The sequence below is a fragment of the Schistocerca americana genome, chromosome X (genome assembly GCF_021461395.2).
Source record: "Schistocerca americana isolate TAMUIC-IGC-003095 chromosome X, iqSchAmer2.1, whole genome shotgun sequence".
NCBI classification, from domain to species: Eukaryota; Metazoa; Arthropoda; class Insecta; order Orthoptera; family Acrididae; genus Schistocerca; species Schistocerca americana.
The window spans coordinates 868,232,797-868,245,313 of NC_060130.1; the positions used below are offsets into that span (position 1 = coordinate 868,232,797).

General features: G+C 42.4%; 1 protein-coding gene across 1 annotated transcript in view; it reads right to left on the reverse strand.

Moving 5' to 3' along the window:
* Positions 1 to 12,517, reverse strand: part of LOC124554728 (venom acid phosphatase Acph-1-like) — a 265,787-nt gene that overhangs the window by 177,986 nt on the left and 75,284 nt on the right. The gene's annotated exons all lie outside the window — the stretch shown is intronic.

Below are 12,517 nucleotides of genomic sequence, written 5' to 3' on the forward strand. Positions count from 1 at the left end.
ATGAAAATATTGGAAAAGTGCACAATACGATACTTGATGATCTGCAATTTAGGGTGTATCATTTAGGTTTCACCATAGGCATAGCATAAGAAAAAATACAAGACATTTAAACACGAAGAATTGTTGTTGTTGTTGTTGTTGTTGTTGTTGTCTTCAGTCCTGAGACTGGTTTGATGCACCTCTCCATCCTACTCTATCCTGTGCAAGCTTCTTCATCTCCCAGTACCTACTGCAGCCTACATCCTTCTGAATCTGCTTAGTGTATTCATCTCTTGGTCCCCCTCTACGATTTTTACCCTCCATGCTGCCCTCCAGTACTAAACTGGTGATCCCTTAATGCCTCAGAACATGTCCTACCAACCGATCCCTTCTTCTAGTCAAGTTGTGCCACAAACTCCTCTTCTCCCCAATTCTATTCAATACCTCCTTATTAGTTATGTGATCTGCCCATCTAATCTTCAGCATTCTTCTGTAGCACCACATTTCGAAATCTTCTATTCTCTTCTTGTCTAAACTATTTATCGTCCATGTTTCACTTCCATACATGGCTAGTCTCCATACAAATACTTTCAGAAACGACTTCCTGGCACTTAAATCAATACTCGATGTTAACAAATTTCTCTTCTTCAGAAACGCTTTCCTTGCCACTGCCAGTCTACATTTTATATCTTCTCTACTTCGACCGTCATCAGCTATTTTGCTCCCCAAATAGCAAAACTCCTTTACTACTTTAAGTGTCTCATTTCCTAATCTAATTCCCTCAGCATCACCCGACTTAATTCGATTACATTCCATTATCGTCGTTTTGCTTTTGTTGATGTTCAGCTTATACCCTCCTTTCAAGACACTGTCCATTTCGTTCAGCTGCTCTTCCAAGTCCTTTGCTGTCTCTGACAGAATTACAATGTTATCGGCGAACTCCAAGTTTTTATTTCTTCTCCATGGATTTTAATACCTGCTTCGAACTTTTCTTTTGTTTCCTTTACTGCTTGCTCAATATACAGATTGAATAACATCGGGGAGAGGCTACAACCCTGTCTCACTCCCTTCCCAACCACTGCTTCCCTTTCATATCTCTCGACTCTTCATACTGCCATCTGCTGTCTGTACAAATTGTAAATAGACTTCCGCTCCCTGTATTTTACCCCTGCCACCTTCAGAATTTGAAAGAGAGTATTCCAGTCAACATTGTCAAAAGCTTTCTCTAAGTCTACAAATGCTAGAAACGTAGGTTTGCCTTTCCTTAATCTTTCTTCTAAGATAAGTCGTAGGGTCAGTATTGCCTCACGTGTTACAACATTTCTACGGAATCCAAACTGATCTACCCGAGATCGGCTTCTACCAGTTTTTCCATTCGTCTGTAAAGAATTCGCGTTAGTATTTTGCAGCTGTCACTTATTAAACTGATAGTTCGGTAATTTTCACATCTGTCAACACCTGCTTTCTTTGGGATTGGAATTATTATATTCTTCTTCAAGTCTGAGGGAATTTCGCCTGTCTCATACATCTTGCTCACCAGATGGTAGAGTTTTGTCAGGACTGGCTCTCCCAAGGCTGTCAGTAGTTCTAATGGAATGTTGTCCACTCCCGGGGCCTTATTTCGACTTAGGTCGTTCAGTGCTCTGTCAAACTCATCACGCAGTATCGTATCTCCCATTTCATCTTCATCTGCCTCCTCTTCCATTTCCATAATAATGTCCTCAAGAACATCACCCCTGTATAGACCCTCTATATACTCCTTCCACCTTTCTGCTTTCCCTTCTTTGCTTAGAACTGGGCTTCCATCTGAGCTCTTGATATTCATACAAGTGGTTGTCTTTTCTCCAACGGTCTCTTTAATTTTCCTGTAGGCAGTATCTATCTTACCCCTCGTGAGATAAGCCTCTACATCCTTACATTTGTCCTCTAGCCATCCCTGCTTAGCCATTTTGCACTTCCTGTCGATCTCATTTTTGAGACGTTTGTATTCCTTTTTGCCTGCTTCACTTACTGCATTTTTCTATTTTCTTCTTTCATCAATTAAATTCAATATCTCTTTTGTTACCCAAGGATTTCTACCAACCCTCGTCTTTTTACCTACTTGATCCTCTGCTGTCTTCACTATTTCATTCCTCAAAGCTACCCATTCTTCTTCTACTGTATTTCTTTCCCCCATTCCTATCAATTGTTCCCTTATGCTCTTCCTGAAACTCTGTACAACCTCTGGTTCTTTCAGTTTATCCAGGTCCTATCTCCTTAAATTCCCACCTTTTTGCAGTTTCTTTAGTTTTAATCTATAGTTCATAACCAATAGATTGCGGTCACAGTCCACATCTGTCCCTGGAAATGTCTTACAATTTAAAATCTGGTTCCTAAATCTCTGTCTTATCATTATATAATCTATCTGAAACCTTCTAGTATCTCCAGGGTTCTTCCATGTATACAACCTTCTTTCATGATTATTGAACCAAGTGTTAGCTATGATTAAGTTATGCTCTGTGCAAAATTCTACCAGGCGGCTTCCTCTTTCATTTCTTAGCCCCAATCCATATTCACCTACTACGTTTCCTTCTCTTCCTTTTCCTACTGTCGAATTCCAGTCACCCATGACTATTAAATTTTAGTCTCCCTTCACTACCTGAATAATTTCTTTTATCTCATCATACATTTCATCTATTTCTTCATCATCTGCAGAGCTAGTTGGCATATAAACTTGTACTACTGTAGTAGGCGTGGGCTTCGTGTCTATCTTGGCCACAATAATGCGTTCACTATGCTGTTTGTAGTAGCTTACCCGCACTCCAATTTTTTTGTTCATTATTAAACCTACTCCTGCATTACCCCTATTTGATTTTGTATTTATAACCCTGTATTCACCTGACCAAAAGTCTTGTTCCTCCTGCCACCGAACTTCACTAATTCCCACTATATCTAACTTTAACCTATCCATTTCCCTTTTTAAATTTTCTAACCTACCTGCCCGATTAAGGGATCTGACATTCCATGCTCCGATCCGTAGAACGCCAGTTTTCTTTCTCCTGATAACGACGTCCTCTTGAGTAGTCCCCGCCCGGAGATCCGAATGGGGGACTATTTTACCTCCGGAATATTTTACCCAAGAGGACGCCATCATCATTTAACTATACAGTAAAGCTGCATGCCATCGAGAAAAATTATGGCCGTAGTTTCCCGTTGTTTTCTGCCGTTCGCAGTACCACAACAGCAAGGCCGTTTTGGTTAGTGTTACAGGGCCAGATCAGTCAATCATCCAGCCTGTTGCCCCTGCAACTACTGAAAAGGCTGCTGCCCCTCTTCAGGAACCACACGTTTGTCTGGCCTCTCAGCAGAGACCCCTCCGTTGTGGTTGCACCTACGGTACGGCTATCTGTATCGTTGAGGCACGCAAGCCTCCCCACCAACGGCAAGGTCCATGGTTCATGGGGTGGCACGAAGAATTAACTACAAGAAAACTTAATTCAAGATGGATAGCGCATTTTCTGAGTGCTGACGAAGGAAAAATACCAAAACGAATTTCTCGCCAACACACGGGCCTTATCAAGAACGTAATTGGCAACATTATAAGAAAACAAAACGGAATCTGGGAACGATGGCTCAGTAACTTTGACAACCTGCACAATTTAAAGCTCACCCAAGGAGTTCCGACGGATAAACAAGGACAGTTTCGATCAACGCAGACATATTATGGAGATGCTGCGAGGACACAAATGGGAATCCCTGGAGGGAAGGCGACGTCCTTTTCGCGAAAAACTATTGAGAAAATTTAGAGAACCGCTGTTTGCGGCTGACTGCAGAACGATTCTAGTCGCACGAATGTATATTTCACTTAAGGACAGCGAAGACAAGATAAGTGACATTAGGGCTCGTACGGAAGCATGTAGACAGCAGTTTTCCCTTGTTCAGTTAGCGTCTGGGATAGGTAATGGAATGACTAGTAGCAGCACAAGGTACCCTCCACCATGCACCATATGGTGGCTAGCGGAGTGTGTATGTAGATGAAGATGTAAATGAAGAGAATTTGGCCCCTGCAACAGTTGGAGAAGTAAGAACTACCCTAAAACGACTAAAGGACAACAAAGCAGCTGGAACAGTCAAAATCCCTGTAGAATAACTGAAACAGGGTGATCAGTAATTGGAACAGCTCCTTTTAAAAATAGTGACGTTGATCTGAGAAGAGGGACAAACACCACAACAGTGAAAAGAAAGAGATATGTGCACACACTATAAGAAAGGAGATCAAATGGAATGTGCAAATTATTGAGGAATAACAATACTAAACGTGGGGTTGAGGTGTTTTCTAACTCTTCCAAATCGTCCAGAGAGCATCAGGTCCAAGCCAATGGTGATTGTTCCCTGGAATATCAACGGTAGATCAGGTTTTCACTCTGAGACAAATCTTACAAAAATCACATAAAAATGGAATTGGCACACATGCGTTCATAAGGCTGCATATGATAGTGTGAATGGGGGTGAAGTATATGCTACCCTGAGGGAAATGAGAATGCCTGAGAAGCTGATAAGTCCGGCGAAGAGGACAGTGAGCAATGTGAGAAGCAGAGTCAAGGTTCCAGCAGTATTATCGCAGCCACTGTAGAGTCACAATGGAGTAAGCCAAGGGGACGCGCTGAAGTGTCATTTTTACGTAACACTTAAACGTGATAGGAGACGCTAACCTGCTTGCCAGGGGGACGATCATGCACAAATCGATGCAAATATTAGCCTACGCCAATGATACAGGCATTTTCGCAAGATACCGGTGGGCAATTGACGAGTCATTTACTGCATTAGAAGAGGCTGATAAATACACGGGACTGACAATCAGTGACTCTAAAACTAAAATATATGGCTCGTGCAAGAGCACGCATGGGAAACTTTCTGAAGTATCTGTATCTGATTGATAAATTTGAGAAGATTGAAGAGTTTAAGTAGCTAGGATCGACTGTGATCTACAACAATGATACCTCGTGCGAAAAAACTGCTAGCGACAGCCAATAGAGCTTGTTTTTTCCTAACAAAACTACTTTCTTCAATGTTCTTATCTCTCATCACTAAACTAATCATCTACAAAACACTTTTAAGATCAATGCTCACATATGCCTCGGAAAATTGGCCACTAACAGTAAAAGATACCAATTTGCTGGCTACCTTTGAGCAGAAGGTATCCCGTAGAATAATAGGCTCTGCTGCGAAGCAGGGGGTGGAGAAGACAGCATGACAATGAGTTTTATACCATACAAAAAGAGCTACCTACTCAGAAAAATAGTAAACTTAGCAATATTGAGGTGTGCCGGGAATGTGGCACTGGTGGGTGACGCAATGGTGTCGAAGAAGATACGAGTACAAACTGGAAGGCAAGAGGGCGCAGCTAACCGAAAACCAGGTGGACAGATGGTGCCAAAGAAGACCTACGAAGAATGGCATACATGAACTGAAAGCACTAGCACCGAATCGGGAAATCTGACGGGAAATCGTTGGAGCGGCGAAGGTGCACAATGAACTGTAGAGCCATAGAAGAAGCCTTGGGCTGGTTTAAACAAAATCTGACTGATTTTGTGCTCCGATTTTTTCAGTTTCATGAGACATGGGTTCACCACGACCACCCCAGAAACTAAACAGCAATCAAAGCAATGGGCGGAGGCCGAGAGTCCAGGACCAAAGAAGAACAAGTGACTTCATTTGCAGAAATTTTATGACAGTGAATTCTCGGATTCAGTTACGGATCAAAATTTTTCTACGTATCGTGAGTAAAGACCATCTTCAGACCTGAGTACACGCAGTTTGCTAATCATATCAAGCTTTGATATGCAAAAGTGGTACAGTCATACAATAATAATAAAAACAATTAGCAGGAACCGGTTTTAAAGAAGTAAATCGTCTCCCGCCAGGAAAATGCAACTGGCCATAAAAGTGGTTAGGCAATAGTAAAGCAGAGATCTGAAGCAGGAATCGTTAAAACTTCTACCGCACCGTATTCACCATGTTTGGCTTATCATATCATTAATATCATTTTAGTCGCCTCCACAATTTTCCGGCTGCAGGGGGAAGGGGTCTTTCGTTCGACCTGAAGATGATGGGCTGGTCTTTCCTTAATCCTCCTAAATTGGTAGCGGTCGGAGCTGGCTAGGCTAGTTTTAAGGGAGAGTAAGTCTCCCATGACTGCCGATATTTCCCAACGAGAATGACGAAAAATTTCTAAAAGTCCTGCCAGAAAGCAGTATCTTCAGATCTATTAGTGGCAACAGGAAATGGGCAATTAAGAACCCTACGTTATGCTTCTGATCATGATTGACTGGAAGGCCTAAAAGTGAAATGATTTTATGGAACTGTTTGCGTGCTCGCGAAATCAGAGTAGTCGATCGATAGCCCTCCTGGTTGTTGGAGTCGTGGACTCAATGGGTGACCAACGAAGTATTCCTTTCAGTACGGAAAGCTGAGAAGCCAATCATTGATGCCAAAGCATTTAAGCTAATATTGTATTCGTTTCCGTAGAAACTGGAGTGCAGTGTTTGTGTTACTCTTACTCTACTGACTTTGAACTGTATTCTAGTATTGTTTTTGTGGAGATAACCGGCAGGAGTGGTTAGAAGCAAGTTGGAGACGGTGTGTGAACCCTTAGCGGTGTACATACTTCAGTCCTGTGGTCGGAACTCTGAATCTTTCTGACGGCAGTTGGATCGCTGCAGGGCATTAATCATTCACGTTGGAGTAATAAGAGGTTTAACCGTACCTCGCGGGTTAAAGCGAGGATGGCGACCGTTCTTTAGACTGATTTTAAGAGTATGTGGATTCAGGTCGCAGCTGCGCCTGAGATTTCGTGCGGTGTCACGGAAGCTAAGACGCACGTGTGAAATAAATGTTTTAGTCTGACTTACTTATTCACAAGAAAGAAAACTCTGGATGTAAAACTTTTTATGCATAATGAAAAGCTTGCCGCAACTATGGATGAATGTTTTGGAGACCTACATCATCTCTCTGCAAAGAGTGTTGGACAAAGTGCGTTGGCCTAAAAGTTAGTGTAATTTTTACCTAAGAAGGATAATCTTTCACTAAAAGAGCTAGAAATTTTTGCTTTACTCGACCAGAATACAAAGGGCTCTTATGTTATTGTCAACTAACATACGAGGGTGGTTTGATAAGCGCAGTAAAAAAGCAAGAGAAAAATGTTTGTTGCGTAAACAACTCACCTTACTTCTCGACATAGTTTCCTTTGAGGTATATACACTTGGTCCAGCTATCCCCCAGCTTTTTCATCACATCGGTAATATAGGTTCTGTCAAATTCGGCAAAATATTTGTTGACTGCAACTATCACTTTCTCATTTGATGAAAATTTCTTCCCAGCATGCCAAAGTTAGAAGTTAGGGAACAGAAAGAAGTGACTTGGGGCTAAGTGCGGTGAGTAAGGTTGACGAGGAACCTATTCGAAGCCCAATTAATGGACTTTCGCCACTGGTATCGCTAATGTGGGGTATGGTGCATTATCGTGGCGAAGAAAAACTTTCTTGCGTGCCAACCTTGGTCTCTTTTCACCCAACGCTAGTTTCAAACGATCCAAAAATGAAGCATAATACGGTCCAGCTATGGTCCTGCCTTTTCCCAAGAAATCTATGACGATTATTCTTTGGGAACCCCAGAAAACAATGGCCGTCACCTTACCAGATGACAAAATGGTTTTTCCCTTCTTCCGCGCACTTTCGCCAGCGTTTGTCCATTGTTCTGACTGCCGTTTCGAATCTGGTGTGTAATGACGGATCCAGGTTTCATCAAAAGTCGCAATTCGGCGCAAAAGGTCTTGCGAGTTGCGATTAAACATCTCTAGACACTGTTTTGAAATGCTGTGCCCGATGCGCGTTTGGTCGACTGAGAAATCGTGGTACGTACTTCACACACGGCTTCTTCATAATCAATTCTTCTGGCAGGATTATGCATTCGCTCAGTTGAGATGGCTACAGTCTCAGAAATCTCACGAATTTTTATTCGGCGGTATTGCATTACCATATCATGTGTTATTTACTATGGTTTCCTTTGTGGTGGCCTCAGTTGGACGCCCAGAGCACACTTCGTATTCGGTACTTGTCCGACCATTTAAATTCACTAATCCAAAAGTAAATGGTCTTCAATTATGTTGTAGAGTCCGTGTGAACCGATTCTGGTTTGATCTGTGCGACCGTCCTAGCTTTGAATGAAAACGTTTGATGACAGCACGGAACTCGGTTTTCTCTGCGTTCAGTCACAGTTGACGCACTATCAATTAAGACGGCTGTCAACAATAAACTGTACGCTGCACATCCTTGAAATTCTTTATACGATCATTGGAATTACCAAGCTTAGCAACCATGAAGGGCCAACAAATATGTTCCATTCTTTCATAGAAAGTTACCAGGCTAATCAAACCACCCTCGTATTTTTCGAAAAGGAAGAATATAAATTGTGGTTTGGTATACTTTCCTCCACTCCAACATGCGAGTTCTTCTGCAGTGCCAATAGTTACTATGTGTTTTATTGAGTCCATTCTCCGTAAATGTGGCCTCACCACTCAATAGTAGTAACAGCCAACCATCGCCCTCGGTATTTAACCAGTAACACAAATCGATTCAGGCCGCGCTGTCTGCAGTGTAAAGCTGTGCGTGCTTGTTGTCAGACTACATCGAACTATGCTATTTATGTGGTGCTGATCCTGCCTATATTGTTGAACTCCTCGTACAGCGGATAAAGCGCACTGGCATAGTATTGCTTTCACAAAATGCGCTAAAAAATGAAACACGACAATTCGGAATATGAAGTGTTGGATTTCTTTAAGAACAACAGTAGCACTAATATCAAAATGCTGTAAATACACACCACATTCGGACTTTGTTCATTAACGGAAACATGTATCATTTTTAGCTACCACGTATAGAATGAGATAGTTAACTGATGCGTCATTCCGGCGCATTCGCAACCGCCTGTGGCAACAAATAACAGGAAGCAGGTTAAACCGGCAAGATAGAAATCGCACGATATGAACATAAAAAAAGCCCCGAAAACGATTCTGGGTAGAGCATATTTATGTCTACGTGAGCATCACTGCTTCAAATCGCGATTTTTGTCACCTCTCACAATATTAATTATGTGTTTTCTCGTCACAGATTTCATTTTATGTCAGTAGTTCATGGTGCACTTTTTTAGTTCTGTATCGCATTAACCTGTGCACCATATGCTACTGTCTTCCCAAAACGCGTAACCAGTGGATAAACAAATGCACAGTTTTTGCAGCACTGTCACTTACTACTATGATTGTGTTTACAAATTGGCAGAGATATTTTGGCAATTGCTTTTTGATTCATGTATTCTTTCCAAACTTATAGATTAGTGGACAATCGTAGTTACACGTATTACTTGCTTGAACAGTCCTTAGAGTGCCACAAATTGTTACACTTCGGTTTAATATGCATTCCTTTCATTCTCAGAAAAGGAGCGACAAAACCATACACTCATTCACACACATCGTTGCTCTCAATATTTTTCATGCTCGTATATTGCTACTGCAGCCCGAGAAAGAAAAGAAACGCGTGATTTGCAAGTGTTATTGGCCCTAATGACCTCCGCTTCCTTAGTCGAACATTCGAGAGACGCACGCTCCAAAAAGTGGATGCGAACAACTCGTTCTTTCATATCACAATACACCCAATTCGACTTACAAGAAAAAACCATTTAGTTTCTCTCTGAAACATAATTAGTTAGTTCAGGTCAAGCCTTTCTGCATCTACAGTCCTTTGTTCAAAGATAACGCTACAAAAAGGTATTAATCAAGTATCATAATTCTGAATAAGCACAGAAGTGTTAGTAAACAGTCAAATCTCACTTGTATGGAATCGCAGTAATCCAGTATCGGCGCTACGTCTTCGCAATTTATGGAAACTCCTTCAACTGCTTTACACTTACCGTGTACTCAATAATCGCGTGCGTGACATTTTGGTATTAATTTCTATGTGCACAGCCTAACAATGAACTTAGACGTGTATCCACCTACCAGTTTGGCAGTACTAGTAAAGTGTTGTACGGAAATCCGTTACAAATCAAGAGAATAAGTTGCAATCAACCGCTCCACAGAAAATGAAATGCAGCTAGTGTAAAACTGTTACTGTGGAGATGACGCGCTCAAGGGCCAGCGTATACAAGTGGTTTGAATGTTATTAATTTTTAAAAATATTACGGCGATTATGTACTTTTACACAGTGACCACTAGGATGATTCCCATTTTTTCAACTCACTGTGCATCTTCTGTGTGGCAGATGTTCTATCCTCGTTCTACGATACATTATCTGATTATAGGTATCATTCAGAAAATCTATTGCTGGACGTGAATATGGGTTGCGTCCATCCTTCGAACTCATGGCGGTTTGAGCTGTGCTGGTGACATGGTCAGTGAGGTGTCTGCACGTCTATGGGCGAATGGCAGCAAGGAGCCGAAACCGAAGACGATAGTGGTGTTGGACGCTTTGGTCTAGAGCTAAATCGACGTTCTAACTGATCCAAAAGGTGTTTCATTGGTTTCAGGTCGGGAATCTGGACAGGACAGTCCGCTTCAGAAATTTTATTACCCACAAACCATTGCCTCACTGATGCTGCTATATGACAGGGTGCAGTCTTATGCTGAGACAAAGAATCATCGTTTCCGAACTGTTGTTCTGCTGTACACAGTACACGTTCTGTTCTTCTGCATTTAGCGTTTTCTGGAGCGCAATGGGAGGACCAAACCCTATAATACCTCCATACCGGAACACCACTTCCTCCGTGTTTCACCGTTGGCACTACACATCATGGCAGGACAGTGGATGGCTGAAAACGAGTGATTTTGGAATCACACTATGCTCTGAAGCAATCCAGTGGGAGGATTTGATGTTCTCCAGACGTTCGCCAACTCCAAATCCACCCACTGGATTGCTTCGGGCATGGCGTGATTCCAAAATCACTCGTTTTCAGCCATCCACTGTCCTGTGGTTTCGCTCTTTACACCACCTCAAGCGTCGCTTAACATCGACTACAGACATGAGTGGCTTACGCGGAGCTGTTCGACCATTGTACCCCCTACGTACACTCATTGTGCTAGTAGGAGTGTTGGTAGCACTTTGGAACTCACGAGTGATTCCGTGCAATTTTTTACAGCCTGCCTCCGAAATGCTCAACCATGCCTACTCTTTAGAACAGGGCTTAACAACTGGCCAGTCTTGAGCGCGAGTACTCGCGTCTGCTCAGGCACGTGCTCGCGAGCAGGTGCAAGGTCGCTGAGTAGCGTCGGAGGGGGGGAGGCAGGGGAAATGCGCGCGCACGTTTGAATAGGGCCGCAGCGTGCCTATTGAATTCGCGCCGACTGTGTAATGTTTACACTACTACGATCAGCTTCAACAGTCGCTTCGCTGGTTAAGAATCATGTCAAGTCGCCGTTGTGTAACCCCAACCATGCTTTCGCAGTTCAACCCCCATTGCGAGGAATTGTATCTGTTTACAGAAAAAGAGGGTGTTGCAAAATGTTTAGTATGTCACAAAACGCTGAATTCTTTTAGGAAATTTAATTTGCAGCGACATTATATGTCGTACCACGCGAAAGAATACGGAAGTGGAAAATGTGATGGACCAGATCGTGCAAGTTATTAAACTTAAAAGGAAGCTATCCGAAGAAGATCTGGACGACGAAGAAAAATCAACTGAGGCAGAGTGAGTTACAAAATTGCTTTGCTTTTGGCAAAATCCCTGCGCCCCTTAACTGATGGCGATTTAATAAAAGAATGAATGGTAGTTGCAGCGGAACATTTGTGTCCATCTCAAGTTGAACAGTTTCGGATTGTGCCATTATCTAACATGACCATTATGCGTCGCATACAGGACATGGCAGACGACGTCCAGAGTCAGCTTGCAAATATCTGTAAAGATTTTATGGCGTATTCCCTAGCTCTGGACGAAAGTGTTGATATCACTGGAACAGCGCAGCTTGCCATATTTATTATTGAGATCTTCAGGTGAGGGAGGGGCTCCTCGATGTAGTAGCCATGAAGAACACTACAATCGGAGGTTATATTTTAAGTAGTGTTGAAGAAAGTGTTGAAAATATAGGATTGTCGTGGAATTCTTTAGTTTCAGTGTCTACAGACGGTGCACCAGCGATGACAGGGAAAAAATCAGGTTTCGTTGCGCTGTTGAAGGAGAAAATGCAAAAACTGACCGTGCCGAATGAAATAAGGGGCGTTCACTGTGTGATCCACCAGGAAAACTTAGGTGCAAAGAGTATCACTCTAAAAAATGTGATGAGTATTGTTGTTCGTACAACCAATTGTATAAGGAAGCATGGGCTACAACACAGGCAATTTAAAAGCTTTCTTGAGGATGTAGAAAGCCAGTATGGTAGCCTGCCTTATTACAGCGAGGTCCGCTGGCTTAGTCGTGGCGAATTATTAAATCGATTTTTTTGCCTATTAGATGAGATAAATATGTTCATGGAAATAAATAACATGTGTGTTCCTGAATTGAAAGAGCCTTCGTGG